Genomic DNA, 15,256 nt, shown 5'->3' with positions numbered 1-15,256 from the left:
CGGGAGGAGGGGTCCCCTGTCAGCCCTTTCACAGCCCAGGCTCATTTGGTGAGCAGCAGGCTGTTAGATGTCCAGCTTGAGCTGAGCTCAGCCTGTCCTATAAAGGACAAATCCATGGGAAAAGCCCAAATCTGTTGGTCCACGTTTCTCACAGGGTGGATCTTGATCTCTCTACATCAGGATTCCCTGGGGTGCTAGAAAAAAATACAGAGGCTTATGCTCTGCCCCTGATTTGCCAAAATCAACTCTCTTGGGACGGGGCAGGGGAGTCTGTCTTTTAAACTTCTTCGGTGATTCTCAGTCATATTGCAGTGTGAGAATATTTGTCCCGGGTGCCGCACTGAGGTGGTGATGGTGAAGCCAGCGCAGTCCTAGGAATCTTTTGGGCAAACAGAATTTCGCTGGCGATGGAAAGGCTACGAACAGTGAGAACTGGGATCTTAGGTTGCTTTGTGCTTGAGTGTGGCACTGGGGAGAGAGATTTAGCTCAGTGGTTTATCAAAAACCCCATCTTTGGAGGCGATTTTTTTTGAGGGGAAGTGGATGGTTTAAAGCCACTTGGTGACATGAAAAGAAATGGAAGGAAGAGCATAGGAGAAAACCTAACTGAACATTAACTTCCTTGGGGTTTGTGCTAAAACGTTGCCTGGATTTCAATTAGGCAGAGCACCTTCTTCTCCATCCCCAATTGGTCAGGTTGCCATGGCAACAGGCACACTGCTGTCTGTAGCTGCCCCACCCCCACCTGCCTCTGGCAGAGGCCATCCTACAAGTTCCGCTGAGCCCAGACTAGACTTCTCTGCAGTCTCGAGGCTGCAGTGGCATAATGTAGGACAGATTTGGGTGGGGAGGCGAGAACTTGCCACTTCAGGTGGTTTCACACTACACTCTAGTAACTTCCAGAAAATGTGCTAGGCGGCTCCGTCTGGGTTGGATGTTCTGTTCCTGCTCACTGGATTCAGGAACCGTATGCGCTAAGGCATCACAGGTTATCCTATGGGCAGAGCACACCTCTGTGCCACCTCCCCTTAGCACTCACTCACCCAGTGTCTCTCCATGGGTTCCCCTTGGGTCCTCTCGGAACAGGGTCTCTCAGAGTGGGTTCCATGGGCTTTCTCCACTGGCGCTCGTTCCCATGCTCCTGGTTTGGTAAAGGGAGGAGATGATGCAATCTGTCTTCCTAAGAGAGATTACAACAGGAGGAACATGTCCTGGGCATGAGGTGGTGTATTCCACTTGGTGCAAGGGGAATAAATGATGGTACGACTCCCAAGTGAAGAGCCCAGTAGATGGTTGGCGAGAGGTCTGAGCTGGACATACGAGCTTGGGAATCTGTTCTCAATCGGTTTTCCTGGATCTTTCTTTCTCCCCTAAATTGTATTACCTAGAGTGCCTGTCACACCTGTGGACCCCTGAGCCCTGCCCAGGTCGGCCATGAGCTCTAAGCATCAGCACTTAAAAAAAATTTTAAATATGATTTTTATAAAAGTTATTTAGGTGATGTTTCTTTTTAAAATTTTATTATGGTAAGAATACTTAACATGAGATCTACCCTCTTAACAAATTTTTTTTTAACTTTTTATTAAGATTATGATAGTTTACAACCTTGTGAAATTTCGGCTGTACGTTGTTGTCAGTCATGTCATAGGTACACCACTTCACCCTTTGTGCCCTCCCCCCACCTCCCCTTCCCCCTGGTAACCACCGATCAGTTCTCTTTGTCTCTATGTTTAACTTCCACCTATGAGTGGAGTCATACAGAGTTTGTCTTTCTCTATCTGGCTCTCTTCACAAATTTTTACGTGTACAATACAGTACTGTTGACTGCAGGTCCAATGTGTACAGCAGCTCTCTAGAGCTTATCTTTCAGCTCTGCTGAAATTTTATGCCCATTGTTTAGAACTCCCTATTTCAAAAATACGTAATGCTTCACCAATTTGGGTGTCATCCTTGCACAGGGGCCAGGCCAGTCTTCTCTCTGTCTTTCCAATTTTAGTATCTGTGCTGCCCAAGTGAGCGTGAGAATCTGCACTTTACTCAAGCTCCCCAGGTGGGGAGTTTTGTTGTTATTTGTTTGTTTATGCATGCTCAAGTTTGAGAACCACTGTGACAGACTCTAAACATGGCCTGGGCCCAGTTTGGGTCTTGCGCCACCAGCTGCTCACAGACTGCTCCCCACACACACGTGTCGCCTCGGCCCCCCACCTCTCTCTGTGTAGTAAGAGCTGCAGTGTCCTAAGGATAACTGATCCTCCATCCTCCAGCTCTGTGGTCCTTTTTCATGGTGCTGGTCGGTGATAATCTGAACATCCTGTGGAGAGTCTGTCTTTCCGGAGCCTTCATTTTCACAGGACATTTCTGCTTTTAGCCAAAGCTGAAAGGAGACAGGGCCCTCTGCAGCCACGTCTCTCCCCTTCTCTGAAGCTCTGCTGGATGGCATTTGTTTTCCGCTAGGAACCAAGCCATCCTTCCCATGTCCCTGTGGTCGCTGTCTCAGGAGGGACTGTATGAGAAAGTGTGTTCCTAGCCTGGCAGACGATTCTGCCCTGCCCCAGTAAATCTTCTCCACCAGGCGGGGCCCACCCTTGAACACGCGGGAGGCCTCCTTAGTCCCCACCCACACCGATTTCCCTGATAAGTCCCCCTCCATTTGGTTTCTCATTTCTCTTATTCCTGTTATGCCAGATCCAATCTCTTTCTTTGCTCTGTTGGCTCCAAGCAACCTCAGGTCAGCACAGCCAACTTTGCCCATCAGCCTCCCTTCTGACCCGACACTTCCGCCTCGGGAAGCCGGGGGCTCCAGAATTCAGCCTCCCCACCTGGGACCCACGGGGAGCCCTCTCCAAGTCAGTCGGGCGTCTCGGCAGAGTGCCCACTGGATTCCTTACACAAACACAGCCACCCTGTGAAGATGTGGTGGCTCCCAAGCCTCAGACAGAAATGGTAGAGAAACAGATGAGATTCTCTTGCTGGGAGCTGCATTCTGATGGGTTGATTGGTTTCCAGAGCAGGATTTGCCTCCTGGCTGTTTCCCTCCTCACCTGTCTTTATGGTCAAATCCAGGGAGTAAAGAGTGGTGCGTATTCTTCCTGGCGATTAGCTGTCTGATGCTATTTCGTCAAACCATTATGTTTCCCTTTCCAAGGTGAATTTCTAAAAATTGTATCTGTATACAATTTTTAAAAATATTAAAGCTGGGGCTGGCCCCATGGCCGAGTGGTTAAGTTCACTCGCTCCACTTCAGCGGCCCAGGGTTTCGCCAGTTCAGTTCCTGGGCGTGGACATGCCACCGCTCATCTGGCCATGCTGAGGTGGCGTCCCACATAGCACAGCCAGAAGGACCCACAACTACAATATACAACTATATACTGAGGGGCTTTGGGAAGAAGAAGAAGAAGAAAAAAAATTAAACCTGAGGAAATATAATGGCTTAATGAAATAGCGTTAGATATATTCTATATATAATATATAGATCATGTATGTATTTATGTATGTGAGTGTGTACATATATCCTCTCTCTATCTGTCTATCTGTCTATCTGTCTATCAATCAGCAGTTTTCTCTGGATGATAAGCACACTTTAGGGATGCTTATGACCTGCTTTATTCCCATCTCCCTGGTTGTAACATTCTTTTAGGAAATGCCAACTGGTGTTAATATTAGCCTAAGTAAACTACATTTACATGAGGAAATCTACTATTGAAAAAAAAGTGAACAAAAGGACAGAAAAAAAACTAGGAAGTTACTTTGTGTTCCACAGCCAAATAGACGCTCTTAGAGGGCACCGGTCGGCTCCTTTTATTGTTGGGAAGTCTCTATTATCTTTAGCAGCAAGCGATCCTTTCCGAAAGTTGAAAATGTCAGCATGCTGGTGGAATTTTGAAAAGCCCCGGCACGCTTCTACTCTGCCGACATGGGGCGTGGGGATTTGATGGTGCTTGAAGATTCCGCACCAGATCCTATCACAATGCAATTTTTTTCTCCTCCGCTGCGGACCTCCTGCTCTTTTGGATTTAAATCAAGGACAGATTAGCATCCCTGCACACCTTTAGCCTTTCTTTCATACTTTTATAAATGTAATACAAGTTCATTGTGGGAACTGCCACAGCGTGGTGTGTGTTGCCCTTGCTATGTGCCAGCCAAGGCGGTCCACGCCTGCTCTCATCTACTCCACAGCAGTCTGTGGTAATAATAGCATCCCCGTTTAGGGGTAATACCATCATCCCCATATGGCAAATGTGGCAACTGAGGCATAGGGGGCATCAAGTGGCATCTCCAAAGCTGCATCACCAGGAAATGGCGGGGCTGGGAGAGCAACCTGAGTGGGTGGAGGACCACCGCTTTAGAGTGAGCGTCCGCAGGGTCTCGTTCTCCGGAACCAGCCTTCCCTGCTCCTTTCTACGCAGCGACACGGTGGGTCCTCTGTGTCATTACCTTGGAGAAAAAGGGAAAGAGAGAAGCCTGAAGAGGTAAGAAAAGCGGAAAGTGCCAGAGAGCCTGCCAGCCAAGGACTTTCCCTTTGTCCCCCTGGTTTGTGCCTGCTGGAGGACTGGACACCTTCAGCCAGCACACCAGCAACTTAGGCTGTGTCCACCTGTGCCCCTGCCTGCCCACACCCACCACCCGTCCTTTGCCTTGATTGACAGTCCCCAGAAGAGGATTGGGAGAAACTGCCAGACCGCCTCTAATCAAATAAATTGATCGTGGTCTGCATGTGGGCGCAAGTGCATATTCTCTCTGTCTCTTTCTTTCAAACATACACACACACACACACACACAGAATGCATATGCGGACATGGTGAGTGACGGGAAACTTCTGGGACTCTCAGCCGGTGTAGCTTTCTTCTGTGCTAATCCTGGCAAGGGCCACAGACGGCTTCCGTGTCTGAATCACATTTGCTGATCTAGTGAATGGGGGGATGGTGGCAAACTAGCAACGTAGTGCAAGACTTGCCAGGAATTTCCACCATCCTGCCACTCAGGTTGTGCCCGCAGATTTTTCTTTCCTCAGTCCGCTCCCCACCCTTGGCAGAAGTTTGCCATCATATGATGTGATGTGACTTGGGTTCATTTTCATGGAGAACACCCAGTTGGGAGAGTGGTTTTTCTTTGTTAGTTGGGACCCCATTCTTATAGAAGTCGTCTTTTTCCTAACAGCATGGGTGGCTATGCTGAAATTTACCTTTGCCCTCTGTTGGAAATGTTTCTTGTACAGATTAATAGCGCAAAAATATTGCCGGGGAAATATTTAGCTAATTAAGAAAAACTTTTGGAGACAAGCATTTAGCTGCATTTAATAATGTGTAAATTATTTGCCTCTCCATGATATGCTAATTGCTCCTTACTTATAAGCCCATGCTGATTGGAAATGAGCCCACCTAACTATGAATGCCCATCAAGGCTTCACCTTTCTACCTTGTAGGTTATGCTAACAGAGAGGTTCTTTTCAACCAAAAGCATACAAGTGCTTCTGCCCATTGCAGATTCTCTGTGGCAGAATATCTTACATCCTCTCCGCCAGAAGAGGGACTTTCTCTGCTGATCCTTGTGGAGTGGTTTCCCATTTGCTCCCACACTTTATCTATTGGAATTCATCCTGGTTAGTAAACTCATCTGTTGAGATGCAGCTCACCCACCCGTCCCATCCCCACATGATCCCTTGTCGTTCTCTATGTGATTTCTTGAATCTGCTCAGTATCTGGAAGCCTTTGGTCTTGGTGAGGAAGGGCTTGCCTGTGGGAAAGAAGAGGAAGGCAGAGGTGGGTCCTGTGCCCACTTGCACACGCTTCTTCTCTCATAGGTTCCTTCATCCCTAAACCTACTCTTCTCTGGATAGGATTTGGACAGGGTTGAAATGTGGGTGACCAAGGATCAGGACTGGCCAGGTCAAGAAGATTGGCTGCTTTCCTGGGCAGAGTGGTTAATCTGCCAGAACTCATGACCCGGGACCATTGTAAAGAACTGGTGATTTGCAAGGGCGGCAAGCCTGGGGAGAAGATGGACCTGAGTCTGGGTCTGAAGGTCAAGTTCGAGTCCTCTTTGCCCTCAGATGTCTATTTTGTTCTGCAGCCTGGGGTGAAGCCTGCAGAGTTAATAGTCACTTGAAGCTGGCTAATTACTTTGTAATTGCAGGGTTCTTGCAGAGACCAGGGCTAGGCAAGGCTTGGAAAATACAAGATGGCTGAAGAGTTGAGACTGCCCTGGTGTCTGGAGGTCATGAGTGCTCCAACAAGGCTGGTCTTGGAAGGGCACCTGGCATCATGGCTGATGAAACGGGACAGTCTCAGAGCCGCTGCGGGGAGAATCACTGACGTTGCATGCTCCGGTGGTTCTGGTATGCCAGTTGGTGGACCAGCTGCATGAGCCCCACCCCAGAGCCCTTTACAAATGCACATTGGCAGGCTCCTCCCCGAAAAATGCTGATCCCGTGGGTCTATGGCTAGAGCTGAGGATCTGGAGTTTTTAATTCCTCAGACGATTCCGATATGAGGCCAGTTTTGTAAAGCACCAATCCAGTCCCTTCAGGAGACTTCCATGACTGTGAGGCTCCTAGAGCAGGTGGATTTTCCCTGAAACCTCTTTCTGTCCCCACTTGAAGGTGAGGGGGTGCCATGTAGAGTGAGCACAGTGGACGCCAAAGTGGCAGGTGGTCAGATGCATCTTGAGGTGTCGGCGTGGTGGAAGGAAGTGTTCATGCCCCAAATGCTTCGGAGAATGAGTAGCTCGAGGGAGGCCTTTTAGTGGAGGTGGTGGCTAGGCTGGAGGGGAAGGATATTGAGGAGGTGTGGTTGGTGGAAACAGCCCAGAACTGGCAGTCAGGAGACCTGGGTTCGACTCCCCATCCTGCTGCTTTATACCTGCATCATCCTTAGCAAGGTCACTCAATATTCTAGTCTGGATTTTCTTATTTTAGTCAGAACATTTTTGGTTGCTGATGACAGGAATCAGCTCAACCAGCTGAAGCCAAAGAGATTTTATCAGCTCACTAGTGGGAGGGGTATTGAAAGCTCATGGAATCAGGGAGAGCTTCAGGAAGAGGCCTCAGGGTCTGGAATGGGGAACTTGGCACCATTGAGATGACCTGGCCACCTCATGCATTCCCCTTGTCTTTGCTTGGTGTGGCTGGACATCAGTCCACGGGGCAGTGTCCACAGGGCAGTATGCACAGACCAAGGACTCTGATTGGCTGATTTGAATCCTAAGTCCACCCCTGAACTGACCACTGTGCTCTGGAGACCAGGTCAGGTTTAGAGTCGGGGCATTGAGTTTCTAGAGGTCTAAGGCTGAACACCTCAGTCTTCCCCATCCAAGTTCATGAATCAACTGTAAGAAGCAAAGGAGGCAGATGGAAAGAAAAATTTCATCTTCATTCGCAGTGAAGATTAGATTAGAGGCAGTGGCTTTGATATCCGTCAACAGTGGGATTCACAATGGTGAACCGCAGAATTAGGCTGACTTACCCGCCAACTCGCAGACACATCTGTGGGGCCCTGTGGGCTCTGGACCCTGTAAAACTCGCAGCACGAGGATTAGACCAGAAGACGTGCCACCTTCGGGCCCCCTAGCACTCAAGGGAAGAGTGAGGAGGCTGAACCACGCATGTCTGGTTTCTCCGCGCAGAGTCATCTCTCAAGAACCTCATTCTGGCCCCATGCGGAGGGGTGAAGGGTGAGACAAAAGGCCAAGCGTATTTAGGAAAAAATCCCTCATGGAAACAAGAGGAGTGAGGAGGAAGCATTCTATGCTCCACCCAGCAAGAAGAAAGACTGGGCACTTACATGAAGAAGCCAGAGTTAGGAAGAATGGCTGGGAGGCTAATTGGAAGGAAGAATGTCAGGGTAGGTCACAGAGCTAACCCACTCCTTATCTGTAAAATAGGATTTGAAAGAGCCATGGAGTTATTTCAAATCCTATTTTACAGACATAGGATTGAAATATACCATTTAAACTGAGCCCAAAGAAGGAAGGGCTCAGAAACCACTCATAAAGGTAGCATTCACATCACAGAAGCCCCAGGACAAGAAGTATTGGCCTTTTCAAGTTCCAGCAACATTTGGCCAATTTTCAAGTGACGATTTATAATTCTTGTCTAGCTAGCTTTTATTATTCTAAACACCAAAGCTTGCTAGAGGCCAGGAAAGTAACTGATTGTGCCTGACTCTGAAATGGTTTGGACAATAAATACATCTTCTAATAACAAAACATCTTGAGTATATATTCTTGGTTCTCCATTTGGCTACTGGAAATTCTACATTGTGCTCATCTTGACTTCTGGTCGCTAAAGGAAATTCGGTGAGAACCATTGATACAGGAGAATATATAATAGTGTGGAATATGTTCAAGCTTTATTGCTATGTAAAGTTGTGTTTCAAAACAGTATGATCCAATTTAAAAAATGTGTATGTGTGTGTGTGTGTGTGTGTTCGTCTACACACGAATAGTGTAAATACAAAAAAAAGATGTCAGGGTTTCTTGAAGGTGGTCACCTCTTTGTGCTTATCAGTATTTTCTGTATTTCCTATAATGTCTGAGAATTTTTGTATTGTCAGAAAATATTTTAATAAATTTTAAGGGAAAATAGTGCTTTTTATTTTAGGGCACAAAGAGATGTCCATTCCTCTGGGCTAATGAATCTGTTTCTCATTTAGTGGACTTTCTTATTTTATGAACAGTTGGAATGTGCTGGCCCAGAGGCTCATCTTGGGGAATTTCTTGGCTTAGAACAGAGTTCTGTAAACACTGGCACCGGAAATAGCCACTCTATTCTACTCCCTGGGGATGAGCGATCATTTGGCCAGCTGTGTCAGAGGCTGTCTCTGGAGGCATGGAGTGTTAGCGCTGAAAGGGGCCCCGAAGTCTAATTCAGCTCATTTGCAGTTGGAAGAAGCTAAAACCTTTAGAGGTTGGGACTTTCTTAGGGTTTTGTACCAAAAATTGGATATAGAGTTGGCCTGAGATGTCTATGCCATGATGCCATTCATTTAATTGTGTCTTTCTAAAGAGAGACGAAAATCTGGGGCAAATTTAGTGTAGACAAGTATATTGAAGACCTGGCTGTCTAAGGACATGAATCAGCCTTCCTACGGTGGCTTTTCCCTACTCCTTCCTTCCCTCTCTCACTCCTCTCCCCCTCTAGTTGCTTAGTTCCTGAATCCTTTGACTATGTTTGGGACTCTCCCTTCCCTCCACTTTTTGAGTCTTGGTGGAAGACAGAGCCTGTCTTTCAGGATAGGAGTTGGACTTCCAGCCTCTCTTCAGGTAGTGGTGACCTTGGCTTGGTCAGTTGGATGGGTCTGCTAGCAAAGGGGACAGCTGTTCCAGCAGGAGTGGCCAGTATTCTGGGCCAACAACTAAGCTGGGGCGTTTGGTGTCTGGCATTGGGGATAGAGGTGCCACCCCGAGGGTGTTATGGTGGCATTTTGTCAATGGAGCAGGAGGTTGTGGTCACCCTTGGCCCTGTCTGGGTTCCAGGATGGGTTCTGTGGCCTTCCTGAGTTGGTTCCATGAGCCCCTCAGTACCCTTCCGATGAATGAGTTGGCTTCTGTTGCCCCCACCGAGGACCATGCCCGGTTAACTCTCCCTACTGAAGCCAGACAGGGCCGGAAATTCTCCTTCGCATCTAGGCGAAGTCTCTTAGCCTTCTTTTAACAAAGACAAAAAGCAAAAACTGAACCTTCAGCCTTGTGCTTATCATTCTTCCTGTGTTGATATCTCCAGCGATTATCCCGTGTCAGTTGTTTGCATCCTGAAAAGCAAGAAAAGCCATAAACTAAGAAATGTTGATGGAATTTCAGTCTCACTTAAGCCTTTTTATAGCACATTTTCCTTTGAGTTGTGCAGCTTTGACAAAAGAAAGACTTTGTTTTCCTATTGTAATTTGCGGAATATAATACTCTTTGTTAATACTGGCAATATGGATACTCTCTTGATTATAGCAGCTAAAAGTTTTCATTAATCCTGTCATGTTTTGATTCCTGGAGACCGACTCTTAGGATAAGACTGAAAGTGCTAGATATAGATAGGGGGAAGGATTATATAGACACAGACCCCACACAGACCCTACACAGACTCTATATGGACGTAGGGAAAAATGAGAGACTGCCTTGGTTTGGGGGAATTTGTTTTTCTCTCAATTCTTTGCTGGTGGTTGCATTTCCTTGTGATGGCCCACAGCCTCTAAGAAAAAAAGAGGGTTTCTATTTGATGTGGGGAGTTGATGGTTGCCATCAAGACAATTCAGTTACTTTTCACCTTCTAGTTTTAAGTTCCTGTGCCTTTCCCACTGTGTGTTTGGAAAAGAGAAATATCTGTCCTTCAGTGCCCAGCTGTTAATGAGGCTCAGGTACATCCCTGTCTGCTGCTTTGAGACACCTAATTAGGCAGTAATATTTGGACTGAAGTAAATTGAAGTACAGAGGAAGGACCTCAACTAAGTTCTAATTGGGTGGTCTAAAACATTAATTTTTAAAATTAAGCCTGTGTCAGAATTACCTTGGGGTGAGAGTGGAGGGCCATGTGGCTTGCACCGTGCAGGTTCCTGGGCCCCTCTTCCAGGGGTTCTGATTTGGTAGCAGCCAGAGCGGAGTCCAGGAGTCAGTGTTTGAGGTGCTGCCACCGTGAGCCTGCCGTGGATGGTCTCCACTCCCCACTCGGAGATCCAGTGGTCTGGTGGTCTTTATTCTCAGAATTACAGCAGATGGCAGAGCTGCATAATGTCAGTGGCGAAAGTGAGCCAAATCACAATTCAGTTAATATTAACAATTGGACGTGAGCCTGAAATAGGAGCTGTTCTCTTAGATGCCTCCTCCCTGACCTGATAATTTACAGCTTATACGTTAAGCAAGGAGCTACCGTCTTTGTGGGAGAGGCCGAGTCCTTTCCAGAGCTCTTATAAGCATGGTGTTCCCCCAAATGCCCTATCTCTAATGAGTGTGCCGGGACTCTTTTAAAGCAAATGCCTTCTGCTGGTGGACCCCCAGAACCTATGGTGGTCCTTCCCAGTGGGGCATTTGTGCAGGGCGGGCCAAGAAGAACTGTAGAGACAGCTCTGGTGTCCACCTGGGATTTATTTTTCGACCACAATTAATTCATCAGGAGTGAGTTCACATTGATAAAGTAGTTGTTTGTCCCTTTAAAGTAGAAGAGCTGACCTGGTAGGTGGGCGTTTTAATCTAGCTGGAAATTTTGGCTCTGTTGACTGAGAGTAGAAATGATTACCTTACTTAGCTATTTGGAACAAGCGACGTTTTAGTGGGTGGTTTGCTTAATGGATGAGAAATCTTTAGCTAATAGTGAACCCATCTCTTCTTCTAATGTACATTTAATTTTTTACCAATTATGCAAATCTATTTGTGTCTGTGTTGTCGCTAAGCACTTGCTTATTCATAAGCATCCAAGGTAAGGCATGGATTGCTTTCAATGCCTGGAAAATATGTGCTGACTGAAAAGACAAGAGAATCGAGTCAGCCTGCTTACACAGGCAGCATTTGACCCTCTGAAAAGCACGTGGCTTGTGATTATTAGAATGATAACTGGGGATGTCAATTATAGTTACAAAGATTGGAAGTAAGTTTATAAGCATGTTTCTTCAACTCCAGATGCTTCTCTGCCTAAAGCTTAGTAACTAAATCTAATAAATTCAGTTATCTTTCCGTGAAGTTTCCTTGGTCTCTAATGGAATCTTTTCCTGCCCTGGGTTATAATGACTCATGCAGCGCATCCTTGAAAGGTTCTGCACTGAGACGAATGCATGGCTGCTATCAGAGTCAAGTGCAGTCAGTTCGCCCACCTTGTCCCCCTCCTAGAACTCAGACCCTAAGTTGGGCAGAAGTAGGACTATCAGATAAAATACAGGATACCAAGTTAAATTTAAATTTCAAATAAGCAGTGAAAAGTTTTTGGTATAAGTATATCCCATGCACTGTTTGGGGCATACTTATACTTAAAATTTTTGTTTTATCTGAAATTTAAATACAACTGAGCACCATGTCTTTCTATTTGCTAAATCTGGAAACTCTAGCAAGGGTCCTGTATGCACTGGATCCTCTTTGCTCTATGTACTGTTTGCAAAGCTGCTGTGTTGCTTACGAGAATCCAGGGTTGTGGAGAGAAAGACTAAGAAAGCAAGAGAAGTTCTTAGATAGCCTCTACTTTTTATTTTAGTGAGCAAGATTGGCCCTGAGCTAATGTCTGTTGCCAGTCTTCCTCTTTTTGCTTGAGGAGGATTGTGGCTGACCTATCATCTGTGCCAATCTTTCTCTGTTTTATGTGGGATGCTGCCACAGCGTGGTGTCATGAGTGGCGCCAGGTCCACGGCCGGGATCTGAACCTGCGAACCCCGGGCTGCCAAAGCAGAGCGCGTAAACTTAACCACTACGCCACAGGGCCAGCCCCGATATCCTCTACTTTTGAAGAGTGTTGTTTCATATTGAGAGAGAAAAGTAGCTTTTGGGACCATATCAGATAGTGGATAAATAAAGCAGCTAACAGTTTTTTTTTAAAAAAGGCTGAACTATGATGTCTTGAACTCTCAAAAAGGAATTTAAAAAATACAGGCTGAAACTCCAGCTTGGCCAGGTGGAAACATCTGTCTGCTGTGCGGTAACATGTGCTGCTGCCAGCAACGTCTCATTTGTCACTGACAAACCTAAGTGGATCACAGGAAAATTACCCGTGTCTGTAAGGAGTTAGCTAATCACATTATCATCACTTAAAGAGACCTCGTTTGGACAGGAGACCTTTCACAAGAGAGGAAAAAAATATGCCTGAAACTATGAAAATTGTTCAACTTCACTTATAGTCAGAGAAATACAAATTGAGGGAAATGTCGTTTCCCCCATAAATGAATACACTTATTTTTAAAATGAGAAATACCCAGGCTGACTAAGAAATGGCATGAGAACTTGTCGACTCTGCTCACAGGAGTGTAAATGGCCTGGCCTTTCTGGAAATTAATTAGACAGATGCATCAAGGCCGTTTGATCAGCAGTTCAACTTCTGGGAACTTTGTCCAAAGTCCTGATTGTTTATATAGGTTAAGTTTTTGCAGTGATATTTATGGGGAAAAAAATTTAAAATAGCCTAAATGCCCAATGGTATGAGAATGTAAATATAATTTGTATTGCTTGAAATGCTTGTATGGGTTTTTAATCATATGGAGGAAATGCTTGTGTTATGTTTAGTGGGAATGAAAAGCGGTCTACAGTTGTATAATATGATATCTCAGTTATGTAAAACCACATGGGAAAGCATGGAAGGAAATACACCAGACTCTAAATATTATTTTTTTAGGTGAGGTGATCATCTGTGATTTTAATTTTCTTCTGCATACTTTTAGGGTTTCCATGTGGCTTTAATGTGCATTTATATTTTTATGATCAGAAATGAGGTTATTGGCAGGAGTATTTTATTTGGGTCACTTGCCCAATGGCGAGATGGACCAAGTGGCTGACCAGCCCCGCCTTGACCACTTAAACCCATTCAACTTATTAAATGGATGAAATTTATATGAATGCTCTGCTGCTGGTTTTATGATGAGACTTCATGTCTGCAGCTTATGTGTTGGCCATGCCAAGGGGTTTTGGAGGATCTAAGGACACTCCTGAGTGAGTCACCTTGTAAGGCTCAGAGAAGCTAAGGAATTTCTCCCCGGGAAGGCATCATGAGCATCATTTTTCCTTCCCTCTTTTTATTGGCTCTTGCCAAACGATTGACTGCATCATATTGCCAATCCACAGCACTCCCACCTTCCCAATTCCTGAAGTTGACTCCCATCTCAAGTGTCCAGTGGGGTCGAAAGACAGCATTTAAGGCAGAAATGTTAAACAGTCAGAATCACCCCCTTAAAAATCCTTTTGCTCCCCACACCACCAGGACTTGGCCCCTAGAAAGATCAAAAGTCAAGAATTAATTTTGTTTTTGTTTTTGTCTCCATTTCAACTGACGCCTCTCCTTTTTTGGGAAATTGAAGCCAAAATTAGTTTGAAGAGGTGGGTAGTGGAAGGTGGAAAGGGAGCAAGGGGTAAATGAAGGGAATTTTCTCTGTTTATTTTCAAATGCATATACCTGTATTTGCATTTGCAAAATGCAGTGTGTGCTACAGCTCCACCGGAGCTCATGTGCTAAGCTCTTTTTCCTGAGATAGGTCAGCCCCTCTTACATGTTCCAATGGTATATACGAATCGTGAAGCCATATATAATGAATTAGTGTCTGAAATCAGAGGTACTTTCCTTTGGTGGGTGCCCATTCTTGGTGGGAGGGAGCAGAAAGAGCATGCCCCCATGTGGCAGGAGAGAGGCACTGCACCTTTTAGCATCTGGAAAAGAAAGAATGAGCCTTCAAACGAATAAAAAAGAAATGGTTTCACAAACAATAGCCTTAGAAATAAGCCAAATGCCCTTGAGCCATTAGAAACTAGAGGCTAAGAAATTTGGAAGATATTTCTGTGTTCTAAGTGAAAGAAGTGGAATATGAAATTGTACTTTTCTTGTGCCAGGCACTGTGCCCTGAGGCAGAGACAGCATTTGCCTGAAGCCTTATGGCTAATAATTGACGGAGCCACAATCCCAGAGTTGATGGAGCCATGATCCCACAGTTGACAGAGCCACAATCCCACAGCAGCCAGTGTGATCCAGCATCTGTTCTCTTCACCATTTGGCCTGACTGCAAAATGGCAAAACATAAACATGCATGAACTGGGCAAGGGGTAGGGACAAATGATAGGCGTGTTAAAAGTATTGGGGATGTTTTCTCTTTGGGGAATGGTCTTTAATGTAGTTATGTTTACAGCTTTACAAAAAGGAAACAGGTGAGGGTTGTGGATAGGTTTAGTTTTGAATGTCTGTGAGCTGGGGTGACTTTTGCCAGGACTGGGAGGACCACCTTGGCTCTGTCTTGAATTTCCAGGTGACTGTCAAGAAGGGCCTCCACGGGCCCTGGCTTCTCTAGGTGCCAGAGTGGATGCTAACCAATGTTGAGTAATTAGTTCACGTTCAAATTCAGCGTTAATTATATAAAGGAAGCCATTCTCATCCCGTAAATGATGAAAGAAACAGAAACAAGTTCTTAGCAAGCATTGTCACACTCGTGTTGCTAATTTCTTCTTCCCCAAATTATGCGGATTCTCTGGGAAACAAGAAGGAAGGAGAAACATAAGTAAATATAAGTAAAGATCCTCCTCTTTCCCTGCTTTTGATCTGCCTTTTGATTTCATTTGTGCATGTTTAGTACCTAGTGAAGACACATCGCTGACTACT

General features: G+C 45.7%; 1 protein-coding gene and 1 non-coding gene across 6 annotated transcripts in view; one reads left to right on the top strand and one right to left on the bottom strand.

The window, feature by feature from the left end:
- The window catches only part of SLC39A11 (solute carrier family 39 member 11), a 339,059-nt gene that overhangs the window by 181,856 nt on the left and 141,947 nt on the right, over nucleotides 1-15,256 (top strand). The window lies entirely within an intron of this gene.
- On the bottom strand, nucleotides 1,914-2,020 carry LOC124248041 (U6 spliceosomal RNA). The gene has a single exon (XR_006890923.1). It is a non-coding gene; the product is annotated as a U6 spliceosomal RNA (small nuclear RNA).

The sequence above is a fragment of the Equus quagga genome, chromosome 11 (assembly GCF_021613505.1).
Source record: "Equus quagga isolate Etosha38 chromosome 11, UCLA_HA_Equagga_1.0, whole genome shotgun sequence".
Classification (NCBI taxonomy): Eukaryota; Metazoa; Chordata; class Mammalia; order Perissodactyla; family Equidae; genus Equus; species Equus quagga.
The sequence above is the reverse complement of the archived record's forward strand: the minus strand, read 5'-3'. Positions and strand labels throughout refer to the sequence as shown.